Below are 12,392 nucleotides of genomic sequence, written 5' to 3'. Positions count from 1 at the left end.
GGAGTCTAACCCACTCTCCCCTTTAACTTGAGATGGTATGCTGGTCTCCTTGGAGGGTAAGAGAGATTGGGTTGGTTGACTGCGGGGTTTGAAGTTCACCATCAGAATGAAGTGGCCCAGAGACTCAGGGTCAGCACTCAACTTGCCACACCATAAAAACACAGTTCCAGGCCTACATCCTGGTCATATAGCTGCAGCCTGCATCCCAGCTTTTACGACATCTCAATAAAACACAGACCATCTGTTCTAGGATTTATTTGTCTCTCAACAAAACACAGTTAACCATTCGCCAACTCTGCCCTTACGTCACATTTGGTCATATAGTCATACACTGAGTATACAAAACATTAAGAACACCTGCTCTTTCCATGACATAGACTGAGCAGGTGAAAGCTATGATCCCTTATTGAGGTCACTTGTTAAATCTCCTTTCAAAATCAGTGTAGATGAAGGGGAGGAGATGGCTTAAAAATCCTTAATTAACCTTTGAGACAATTGAGACATGGATTGCGTACGTGTGCCATTCAGAGTGTGAACAGGGAAGACGAAATATTTAAGTGCCTCTGAACGGGGTATGGTTGTAGGCACCAGGCACACCGGTTTGTGTCAAGAACTGCAACGCTGCTGGGTTTTTCACGCTCAACAGTTTCCCGTGTGCATCAACAATAGTCCACCACCCAAAAGGTCATCCAGCCAAATTGACAACTGTGGGAAGCATTGGAGTCAACACGGGCCAGCATCTCTGTGGAACGCTTTGGACATCATGTGGAGTCCATGCCCTGGCTAACTGAAGCTGTTCAGAGGGCACAACTCAATATTAGGAAAGTAATCTACTCAGTGTATAATGACCTCTGTCTCTCCGAGGAAACAGACTGGATTGGTTTCGGGCTGGCAGTGACACAGATATGTAAAGTTGGAGAGGCAGTGTATATTCAGTAGCACCCGACTGTGTGTGTGTACACACACACACACACACACATACACGTTCCTCTGGTGCATTTATATAAACAGATAGCAGAGGAGGGAAACATGATCTTATGATCCAAGCATTCACACCAGTGCCGTTTTAAAAGCCCCTTCACTAACCCGCCATGGCCTAAGCATAACACTTATCCTATCCTAAGTAACTGGGGAGACTGAAGCAGGTTCATATTGCCATGAATAGGCCAAGTACAGTATTACAAGTGATTGTTTTTCATCTCGTGTCATTCTTTCACCCACACACTAATCCCTATAGCCCTGCCTCTTACACAAATGCCGATAAGCGAAGCAAAACTCCATTGCATGGCAAAGCGGGAGGGAGAGACATTTGCTATGAATGTAGAGATAAAATGACATTAGTATTTGTGTGTGTATCAAAGAGAGACAGGCTGGGAATGGGACATTGTGCCAAATCCTCTCACATGGGTGACTGTCAGCACAGAGAAGAGCAAGCTGAGAAAAGCCACACAGAGAGCGAGCGAGAGGAGCCAGAGAACGAGCGAGAGGAGCAAGGAGCCAGAGAACGAGCGGAGCCAGAGAGCGAGCATGCGAGAGAGGAGCCAGAGTGAGAGAAAAGCCAGAGCAAGAGCGTGAAGCCAGAGCGAGAGAGAAGCCAGAGCAAGAGCGCGAAGCCAGAGCGAGAGAGAAGCCAGAGCAAGAGAGCGTGAGAGAGGAGCCAGGGTGAGAGAGCGTGAGAGAGGAGCCAGGGTGAGAGAGCGAGAGAGAGAAGCCAGAGCGAGAGAGAGAAGCCAGAGCGAGAGAGAGAAGCCAGAGCGAGAAGCCAGAGCGAGAGAGCGAAGCCAGAGCGAGAGAGCGAGAAGCCAGAGCGAGAGAGCGAGAAGCCAGAGCGAGAGAGCGAAGCCAGAGCGAGAGAGCGAAGCCAGAGCGAGAGAGCGAAGCCAGAGCGAGAGAGCGAAGCCAGAGCGAGAGAGCGAAGCCAGAGCGAGAGCGCGAAGCCAGAGCGAGAGAGCGAAGCCAGAGCGAAGCCAGAGCGAAGCCAGAGCGAGAGAGAGCGAAGCCAGAGCGAGAGAGAGCGAAGCCAGAGCGAGAGAGAGCGAAGCCAGAGCGAGAGAGAGCGAAGCCAGAGCGAGAGAGAGCGAAGCCAGAGCGAGAGAGAGCGAAGCCAGAGCGAGAGAGAGCGAAGCCAGAGCGAGAGAGAGCGAAGCCAGAGCGAGAGAGAGCGAAGCCAGAGCGAGAGAGAGCGAAGCCAGAGCGAGAGAGAGCGAAGCCAGAGCGAGAGAGAGCGAAGCCAGAGCGAGAGAGAGCGAAGCCAGAGCGAGAGAGAGCGAAGCCAGGCCTCCTGGGTGGCGCAGTGGTTCAGGGCGCTGTACTGCAGCGCCAGCTGTGCCATCAGAGTCCCTGGGTTGGCGCCCAGGCTCTGTCGTAACCGGCCGCGACCGGGAGGTCCGTGGGGCGACGCACAATTGGCCTAGCGTCGTCCGAGTTAGGGAGGAATTGGTCGGTAGGGATCTCCTTGTCTCATCGCGCACCAGCGACTCCTGTGGCGGGCCGGGCGCAGTGCGCGCTAGCCAAGGTTGCCAGGTGCACAGTGTAGCCTCCGACACATTGGTGCGGCTGGCTTCCGGGTTGGATGCGCGCTGTGTTAAGAAGCAGTACGGCTGGTTGGGTTGTGTATCGGAGGACGCATGACATTCAACCTTCGTCTCTCCCGAGCCCGTACGGGAGTTGTAGCAATGAGACAAGATAGTAGCTACAACAACAATTGGAAACCACGAAATTGGGGAGAAAAAGGGGTAAAATTTAAAAATTTTAAAAATTAGTGAGCGAAGCCAGAGCGAGAGAGCAAAGCCAGAGCGAGAGAGCAAAGCCAGAGCGAGAGAGCAAAGCCAGAGCGAGAGAGCAAAGCCAGAGCGAGAGAGCGAAGCCAGAGCGAGAGAGCGAAGCCAGAGCGGGAGAGCGAAGCCAGAGCGAGAGAGCGAAGCCAGAGCGAGAGAGCGAAGCCAGAGCGAGAGAGCGAAGCCAGAGCGAGAGAGTGAAGCCAGAGTGAAGCCAGAGCGAAGCCAGAGCGAAGCCAGCCAGAGCGAGAGAGCACGAGAGTGAAGCCAGAGCGAGAGTGAAGCCAGGGCGAGAGAGTGAAGCCAGAGCGAGAGAGTGAAGCCAGAGCGAGAGAGTGAAGCCAGCGCGAGAGCGTGAAGCCAGAGCGAGAGCGTGAAGCCAGAGCGAGAGCGTGAAGCCAGAGCGAGAGCGTGAAGCCAGAGCGAGAGCGTGAAGCCAGAGCGAGAGCGTGAAGCCAGAGCGAGAGCGTGAAGCCAGAGCGAGAGCGTGAAGCCAGAGCGAGAGCGTGAAGCCAGAGCGAGAGCGTGAAGCCAGAGCGAGAGAGAAGCCAGAGCAAGAGCATGAAGCCAGAGCAAGAGCATGAAGCCAGAGCGAGAGAGTGAAGCCAGAGCATGAAGCGAGAGCGTGAAGCCAGAGCGAGAGAGTGAAGCCAGAGCGAGAGCATGAAGCCAGAGCGAGAGAGAAGCCAGAGCGAGAGCGTGAAGCCAGAGCGAGAGCGCGTGAGAGAGGAGCCAGAGCGTGAAGCCAGAGCGTGAAGCCAGAGCGAGCGTGAAGCCAGAGCGAGAGCGTGAAGCCAGAGCGAGAGCGTGAAGCCAGAGCGAGAGCGTGAAGCCAGAGCGAGAGCGTGAAGCCAGAGCGAGAGCGTGAAGCCAGAGCGAGAGCGTGAAGCCAGAGCGAGAGAGAAGCCAGAGCGAGAGAGAAGCCAGAGCAAGAGCATGAAGCCAGAGCGAGAGCGTGAAGCCAGAGCGAGAGCGTGAAGCCAGAGCATGAAGCCAGAGCGTGAAGCCAGAGCGAGAGAGTGAAGCCAGAGCGAGAGCATGAAGCCAGAGCGAGAGAGAAGCCAGAGCGAGAGCGTGAAGCCAGAGCGAGAGCGCGTGAGAGAGGAGCCAGAGCGAGAGAGCGTGAGAGAGCGAGAGAGCAAAGCCAGAGCGAGAAAGCCAGAGCGAGAGAGCAAAGCCAGAGCGAGAGAGGGTGGAAATGCACACCATAGGTGTTGTCTTATTAGGGAGAAACTCAGACTTCTCAGGAGTTGTTTCATTACAGTCCGTTAGATGATGCTGAAATAGAAGTGTCCTTTCGAAACTAGGTCAAAGTTTGTGCATAGTTCCGTCTGTCTAAATCAAAAGCATTTGTGATTTGAGACAGCGAAAGAGTCAGGAATAAAAAGACAGCTAAAGACAGCTACGCTATGTAGCAGGCGGAGGAAAAACCTACACATTTTGTCCTCAAAAGTATAGACCTGCTTTGCATAGGGATCTTGTGGCACTGACTTTACCCTAGTATATTTGGAATGCTATAGCTGGTGTAGGGTGAAGTTGCCCCTATACACTGAACTTGGGTCAGTTTTTCATTTCCCCCCACTAAGGATTGGGGAGGGGAAGCTGATCCTAGATCTGTAGAGCTGCACTGTATGCCCTTCATACATTCCAGAGGGACATGAAGTTACACCTCCACCTGAGGCTCCTTGACCTCTGATCCTTGACCTCCACACCCCTGGTGTGCCCACCTTACCTAGGGCTCAGGCCTCACAGAACACATAAGATTAAAGGGCCCAAGTGGGACCCTTCAGTGTGATCCCAAAGGTCAGCCCAGATTGGTGGGTCAGGGCTGGAGAGGAGGTAACATAGCTAGGGGCGATTATTTAAAGCTGTATAGATTTAAATCAGTTGGTAGTCTGCACTGTGTTATTCAGTTCACTTTACTCCAGTTATCTTTGGATGCATACCAATAAAGATTATAGTCACGCAATGAAAGTTTCAATTGTAGAGGATTAAAAAAAAAAATTGCCACCCCAAATCCACATCAAAACAGGAGAATACGCTTCCATAGTCAGTTTGCACAAAGGGATTTGATGTGCTTTCTCTAAATCTGAGAATCTGAATATTTCTGTAGAGATAATGTCAAACAGTATCAAAAACTGCATTCAATCAGAATGAGATGTCTTCTCTTATTCTGCTGAACATGGCAAAACTGAACTATAGTAAACGGTTCTGTGTATTGTATCCTACACCCTGGCCCATTCCTCTCCTGACCGTTGGAGAGAACTGGGAATTCCACAGAAAGGCCCTGGGCTGAAACAGCCTGGATGGAGAGTGGAGTTCTGGCTTTGGGGGGACGTTTCCCCTAGGTACAGATCTAGGATCAGCTTCCCCTCCCCAAATCATAACCTTAACCATAGTGGGGAAAACTGACCCAAGATCAGCATCTAGGCAACTTCACCCTACTCTGGAGTCTGCATCAGACTTCCGCTCGACAAGTTGATCACATTGGGGTGAATCCTAACTTCCACGTCATCAATGCATGACTACAAAGTGAATATTTTACTTAGGATTCAGTCCATCATGCTGAAAATGGCATGATAGAGGTAGAGTAGAGCTGTTTGAGGACTGGCCTGATAAAACAGATCTGAGTCCAGATCTAGGACTGGGTTTTTGCCAACTCAATTGCTGTCATTGTTTGGCATGACAACTCAAGAGAGCAGAAACAGACTGGCACCCCGGCTAGAGCTCATAGCAAAGAGGGACATCAAATCCCCTGTACTGAAATGGAGGGAGTGCTGGGATGATCAGTGAGAAATTAACAGATCCCTCTGGCCCGGACGTCCTTCCGCCAGGCCTTTGTGTTCCAGACCACCTGCTGTAGCTTTCACTGAGAGGAATGCAGGCAGGCAGAAACACGCACACACAAAAAAAACGCAAGCACATATGATAGCCTACACACCAGCGCCCTTGCACACACACAAAGACATGTGCACGCTACGGAAACTCATCGATGAATACACACTCAGTACAGCCAAGAGACCTCTATTTGCTCCTCCTACGAGGGAGATAGACATGGAGACAAGGAGTGGGAAAGAAAACAGGCTAAAACTGGTTAGCTGATGGATATCAGTCAACCCTGTGGTTCTGGAACTGCTGAGACATGGTTTTTGTTACCAAACAGGGTAACTTAGACATAAAACTGATGCCTGACATAAATGAAAGCTGCAGGTGAAATAACATGCAGACGCGGCTAAATATCAGTTAGTAACAGAGACATCGATTGACACTTTGTTACGCAAGGAGAACTATCCCTACGGTTTGATGCTGGGAGTTTCCACAGCAACTAGGGGTCTGTGAGTAGCCCCACCCTCGACGTGGACAGCTGTTAGCAGCTGACACCAAGACTGCAGACAGGGAAGGCTTTACCATGCTTACAACTGCCAACAGATGCCATTGGAGGAAGACAAAGTAAGGGTTACACTGCCCATGGGAAAGTGCAGTTGTACAATATCAAAGAGTATATGCCTATTGCTACTGTAGTTTCAATAAATATTAAAAGGAAGGAAGTTGGAACATCACTTTGCTTTGATACCATAGTCTATCAGCATGAATACAGAATTAGGCCTAATGTAGTCTCTCACAAGTGTGGCATGTGAGACTAGGCCTTACATGAATTCTAAAGCAAGAAGCAGTATAAAATGTTGCTGTGATGATTAAGGATGTGTTACTCTGTTCAAACACCACCGAGTCTACTGTTGGCAAGACATCTCTCCACCTCTGGAGCTGTACCAGGCTGCCAGCCTCACAGAATACCTGGCTACGCGTCTGCCAACACATGGGTCAGCTGATGCTTACTCATAGCCATGTCTCAGGCTCGACAGTAGACACAGGACTCATTCTAAGGCTGGCCCTGGAGGACAACCTAAAGGCAGGAGTTCACACGAGTGTGTAGGAGCTATTTTAGTAGCGGGAGGTGACCACAGTAAGTCAGAGAGAGGCGGTTTAAACTATCAACGCCTACTTCTCACTCAGGGGTTGCCCTGAGTGCCAATGTGTGATGTGGTAACTTCAGTGACCTCACCATTACTAAGCATTCCTTCACACACTGTGTGCGCTCTGTCACACCAATGTACACAACTGTGGTACTGCAGTAGGGCTAATAAGATTAAGCTATATCCTATGCTACATACTTCAAAAATAGGCTCCCTGGTGTGAGTTCACTCAATTTCAATGGTTCCACACTTGAAAATGATCTCTCTGTTATGCTTAGACAAAACAGACAGACACTACCATGGAATCACCAAGGACAAGGGTCATATCTTTCAGTGTACACAGTAGCAAAACATAGTGGAATGAAAATGATGGCATCTTTTATTGAAGTTCAGGTAGTCCCTCCCAATTTCAGTCCGTTTCCCCACCCGCTGGTGCCTAGTACATACGGCCCAGTTCTGCCATTGCCCACCTTTTACCAACAGCTCACAGAAGGTCTTCCACATACTCCTCAACTCTTCAATATGCAGTATCTGTCCCAGATCCAAGTGAGATTCTGGCTTCAAGGCACAGGCGTAGGGCATGAATTGTCCACATTCCCACTGACTGTCTAGAGCCCTCAAACTCAACTCTGGACCTAGAAATCAGTTCCACTGCATTTTTTCATTGTTCCCCTCTAAATCAGGGACTGATTTAGACCTGGGACACCAGGTGGGTGCAATTATTTATCAGGTAGAACAGAAAAACAGCAGGCTCCGGACCTCATAGGGTAAGAAAGAGTTGAATACCCCTGGTCTAGAGAATGAGAGCCAGCCATGTATCTCCAGTCATGACCTACTGTATAAGAGGGAGACGTTCTCATTCTTCAATCACAGTGGCTTAGAATTTTTCTGAAGGCATATGTTATTATTGTGAGGTTACACTCCTGTTTCTTCGTAGCCTAAATACCTGGTCATTTCTATACCATAACATTAAGTGCAACCGATATCACATAGAGCAACACAAGTACCAACTCCAGTGAATACTAGTGGACATTAAGCTGACAAACTAATGTTGGTACAAAACATGACCCCACTCGGCTTAATGCATCCAAGATCAGCCATGGTTGGTTCATCGCTTTCTTTGTACATATTCCTTTTGTCCAGTGTGATGGTGTTGTCTGTAAACCGCCCCAACAGGTCACACTGCCCTATCCCATCTGGACAAAAGGAATACCAATGTAAGTATGCCTTTCATTGACTACAACTCAGCATTCAACACCATAGTACCCTCCAAGCTCATCATCAAGCTGGAGGTCCTTGGTCCCAACCCTGCCCTGTGCAATTGAGTCCTGGACTTTGACGGGCCGCCACCCCAAGGTGGTGAAGGTAGGAAACAACATCTCCACTTCGCTGACCCTCAACACTGGGACCCCACAAGGGTGCTTGATCAGCCCCCTCCTGTGTGACCATGCACGCCTCCAATGCAATCATCAAGTTTGCAGACGACACAACAGTAGTGGGCTTGATTACCAACAACGGCGAGACAGCCTACAGGGAGGTGGTGAGGGCACTTGGAGTGTGGTGTCAGGAAAACAACCTCTCACTCAACATAAAAAAAAGGAGATGATTGTGGATTTCAGGAAACAGCAGAGGGAGCACCCCCACTATCCACATCAAAGGGACAACAGTGGACAAGGTGGAAAGTTAAGTTCCTAGGCGTATACATCACAGACAAACTGAAAGGGTCCACCCAAACAGACATTTCTTCAACCTCAGGAGGATGAAGAAATGTGGCTTGTCATCTAAAACCCTCAAACTTTTACAGATGCACAATCGAGAGCATCCTGTCGGGCTGTATCGTAGCCTGGTACGGCAACTGCACCGCCCTCAACCGCAAGGCTCTCCATAGGGTGGTGCACAACGCATCACCGGGGGCAAACTACCGGCACAGTAAAAAAGTTGGTGTAAAAATTACAGTGTTGACTTATATTAACCCAGGATTAGTATTTGTATTGTATTTTCAACATTATGAGGAGTCAATGAACTCGTGTCGGAATTAAATCGGAGTGTAAAATTATGCAGTCATTGCAGTGTTAATTCAACTCAATTCAGTGGAATGAAAATGTGACACTACCTGTAGAGTAACTTTAACACTATGTAGACTGGGAACAAATGTTTTCTAAAACAGTGTTGAATTCAACTCTATCAGAGTTAAACTAACAATTATTTTTACATTGTGCCCTCTATGACAGCTAGAGCAGCCGATGTCACAGGAAGGCCAAAAAGATCATCAAGGACATCAACCACCTGAGCCACTGCCTGTTCACACAGCTACCATCCAGAAGGCGAGGTCAGTACAGGTACATCAAAGCTGGGACCGAGAGACTGAAAAACAGCTTCTATCTCAAGGCCGTCAGACTGCTAAACAGCAATCACTAACTCAGAGGCTGCTGCCTACACTGGCCACTTTAATAAATGGATCACTAGTCACTTTATACAATGCCACTCAAAATAATGTCACTTTAATAATGTTTACATATCTTACATTACTCATATCATATCATATGAAAATACTGTATTTTATACCATCTGTTGCACCTTGTCTATGCCACTCAGCCATCGCTCATCTATATATTTATATGTACATTTTCTCATTCATCCCTTTAGATGTGTGTATTAGGTTGTTGCCGGGGAATTGTTAAGATTACTTGTTAGATATTACTGCACTGTTGGAACTAGAAGCACAAGCATTTCGCTACACTGGCATTAACATCTGCTAGCCATGTGTATGTGACAAATAAAATGTGATTTATGTTCTAGCCTAGGGGGTCACACTTGGGGCTTGTCTAGGTTGCTCTGAATCCCGAGGCCAACCGTAGACATTACAATGCGCAAAGGCCTTGGAACTTTTAGACACAGTGGTTTAGTCCCAGCAACACTAGTCAGTCCGTAGTTCTCTCCTGTTAACTGACACCACTCCAAAACATCGGATGTGTCCTTGGATGTGGAAGTGTTATTATTAACAAACTCAAGCATATGCCTCAGAAATTTTGTAACGTGGTGTGGAGTTGGTACATTTTTACGAGGTTGGTACTCTAGCCCCTTCTACCAAAATAACCTATGCATTCAGGGATTACTACTGTAGGCCTATAAGTAAATATAATTTGAGGTCATTTATTTTACGATCAGTACTGGCAATCATGGGCTACGTGTAGCCTGCAGATGCACATTCTTCAGCTAACCACAATCACATTCCATAACACACAGTTAAGTTGCTTTATCTCAATTAACTAGTAGCGACTATCAGGAATATGATGTGTTACAATTGACCAAGGCCATGTGGTGAGAGTCCAGACAATGCTAGTGTTGCTACTTCAGCTAGCTGTTCCATGTGTTCCGTATTGGAACAGCCGTCTTGCGTTATCGGACACTACCCTGGAGCAAACTGGACTGGCTTGATTGTCCAACAAGAAACAATTGTTTGTCAGTGTTTGAGAAATTAATTATTTCACTTAACATCTTATATATAACGTCTTATATATAAGACGTTAAATAAAATGCTGTCTTTGGGGACGTTAAAGCCGTAACCTACATTTAAAACTTCAATTAGTCTACAGGCTCACATCAGAGAGAGTGAACTACAGTAGGTCTATGTTGGTCTCAAAACATATTTGAACTCAACACTTTATACGAATTTAATGTATCTTTAATAATAGGCTATATTTACCGCAATTCTTCGGGTCAGAACAAATATATGCAGACAATGCTCTGGAAAATCGATCCTACCAGAGGACTGGTGGGGCCCATCATTGGGTTATTGGATTGTCAACTTATTTTTCTCATTTAAAAAAGCTTACCTTTTAAGAAATTCACGCTGTTGTGTCGCTTGTTTGTATTTCCAATTTATTTCTGGGTTCGACGAAAAATCAGCTAGTATTCCAACATGGAAATCACAGTCGCCCCCATCCCGCCTCCCTCCAACACAGGTCTTTCTCAATCGTTTTTGTGCTCGGTGAATGAAATAACAATGAAGTTAAATCAAAGCAAAACGAAGGATGAAGAAATTAAACGATTAGAGGGGTTGACACAGACAGAACGCCTTAATGAATAAAACCCCAGCTAAATGTATCCAGCGACATGACAAAATAAGTCCCCAAAAGTAGGCTAACCCAGTTCCTGTAGCTACACTTCCTACCTCTAAACTTGCATCAACCCCCACTACAACATGGCCGACGCGATTCCAGTAAATGACGCCGCAGTTGGAGATATCAATCCTGCAGACCGGTGTCGAGATCGTTAGACGATCATCACAGACACAAGTGACTATAGCAACAAAAAAAAAATCTATAAACAAAACCTTGAAAGGTTGAAGTAATTTTGGGAACCAAAAATGCGTCTGTATGCCGTGTGTGTGGCTTTAAAGGGATTTGTGTATTAAAGAAGAATATAATTCTCTCTCCAAAACTGGTCTTCTATCGCCATCTACTGGCAGTATCGCCTAATATTGGGTTACTGTATTAGTGGTCGAGTGTGGAAGTGGTTACATCTTTTGCTACAGGGGCCAAGGGCCAATCTGACTCTTCTTGTCTGCTGCTGTTGAGGCACTGAGGCCTAATACATCATTTAATTAAATCCAAGTATTAGTATTTAGTATTTTATTAAGATCCCTATTAGCTGCAGCCAAGGCAGCCACTAGTCTTCCTGGGATCCAAACAGGAACAAAACAACACATCACAACAAAACATCATCTACATCATCAATAAAACAATACATCACACCAGACATTGTGCACTATGCATATTTACACGGCTAAACCAGTACACATTTACAAGATAAAATGTACAATATTCCAAAAATACAATACTAAAATATAAGAAATGTGCTCACTGATGAAGTCTTTGAAGTCCAGCTTTCTAGCTAACTGACTTTCAATGGACAGCATGGCAAGACTGCAAAGCCTGTCCTGGGACATAATGGACCTCAAATCGTTTTTTATCAGTTTTAGCTTACTGAAAGCTCTCTCACCACCAGCGACAGTCAAAGGCAGTGTGCAAAATATACGTAAAGCAATCCACACTTCTCCAAAAACGCTTTGCAGCTGCATCTTACAAATTGCATTCAGGAGACCAAGTTAGGGGGGAAAGTGGCAGCATGAACAGCATGTACAGGAGTAAGATCTCTGGAATACTTCATCATCAGTGGTTGGCACACAAAAGGGACTTTATCCTCACTAATCTGCCCCACTTTCAGAACAGCAGAATATTATTCTACAATTTTTACAGTAGTGTGGAACCTAGTGTCCAAGTCACTTATGATGTTGGCCATAGCAGTAAAAAAAAACACTGTGTTCCGAAACACCTTTGCTGCACTGTCCTGAGCTGTCTCCTCTTGAGAGGTCTCATCATGGATTCTCTTCCCTTTCCTCTTTTGGCTGTGTTCCTTGCTAAATTGAGGTACAACATCCATTTGTGTAGCAATCAGTGTTGCCCTAGACAGGAGAGACTCCCATCCATCTCTAAGAGCCTGCATATCTTCTTTTAAGGCTCTGATATTGCCTGCCTTTGTCTCAAGTGATATTTTTCCTGACTGGAGAATTACATTCCTGTCCTCAATGCATTGCAGTACCTGCAATTATGTCAACTGACATGTCATTCAACACAAT

The 12,392-nt window shown here is 47.1% G+C and overlaps 1 protein-coding gene across 1 annotated transcript in view; it reads right to left on the bottom strand.

The window, feature by feature from the left end:
- LOC110489944 (tyrosine-protein kinase yes) overlaps positions 1–11,158 on the bottom strand; it is a 31,415-nt gene extending 20,257 nt beyond the window's left edge. Inside the window, exon 1 of the mRNA XM_036944234.1 lies at positions 10,588–11,158. The gene's annotated coding sequence lies outside the window, so the exon portion shown is untranslated. The remainder of the gene's footprint in view (positions 1–10,587) is intronic.
- Between the last annotated feature and the right edge of the window lie 1,234 nt (positions 11,159–12,392).

The sequence above is a fragment of the Oncorhynchus mykiss genome, chromosome 15 (genome assembly GCF_013265735.2).
Source record: "Oncorhynchus mykiss isolate Arlee chromosome 15, USDA_OmykA_1.1, whole genome shotgun sequence".
Taxonomy (NCBI): Eukaryota; Metazoa; Chordata; class Actinopteri; order Salmoniformes; family Salmonidae; genus Oncorhynchus; species Oncorhynchus mykiss.
Note: the sequence above shows the minus strand (reverse complement) of the source record. Positions and strands in the feature narration are given on the sequence as shown.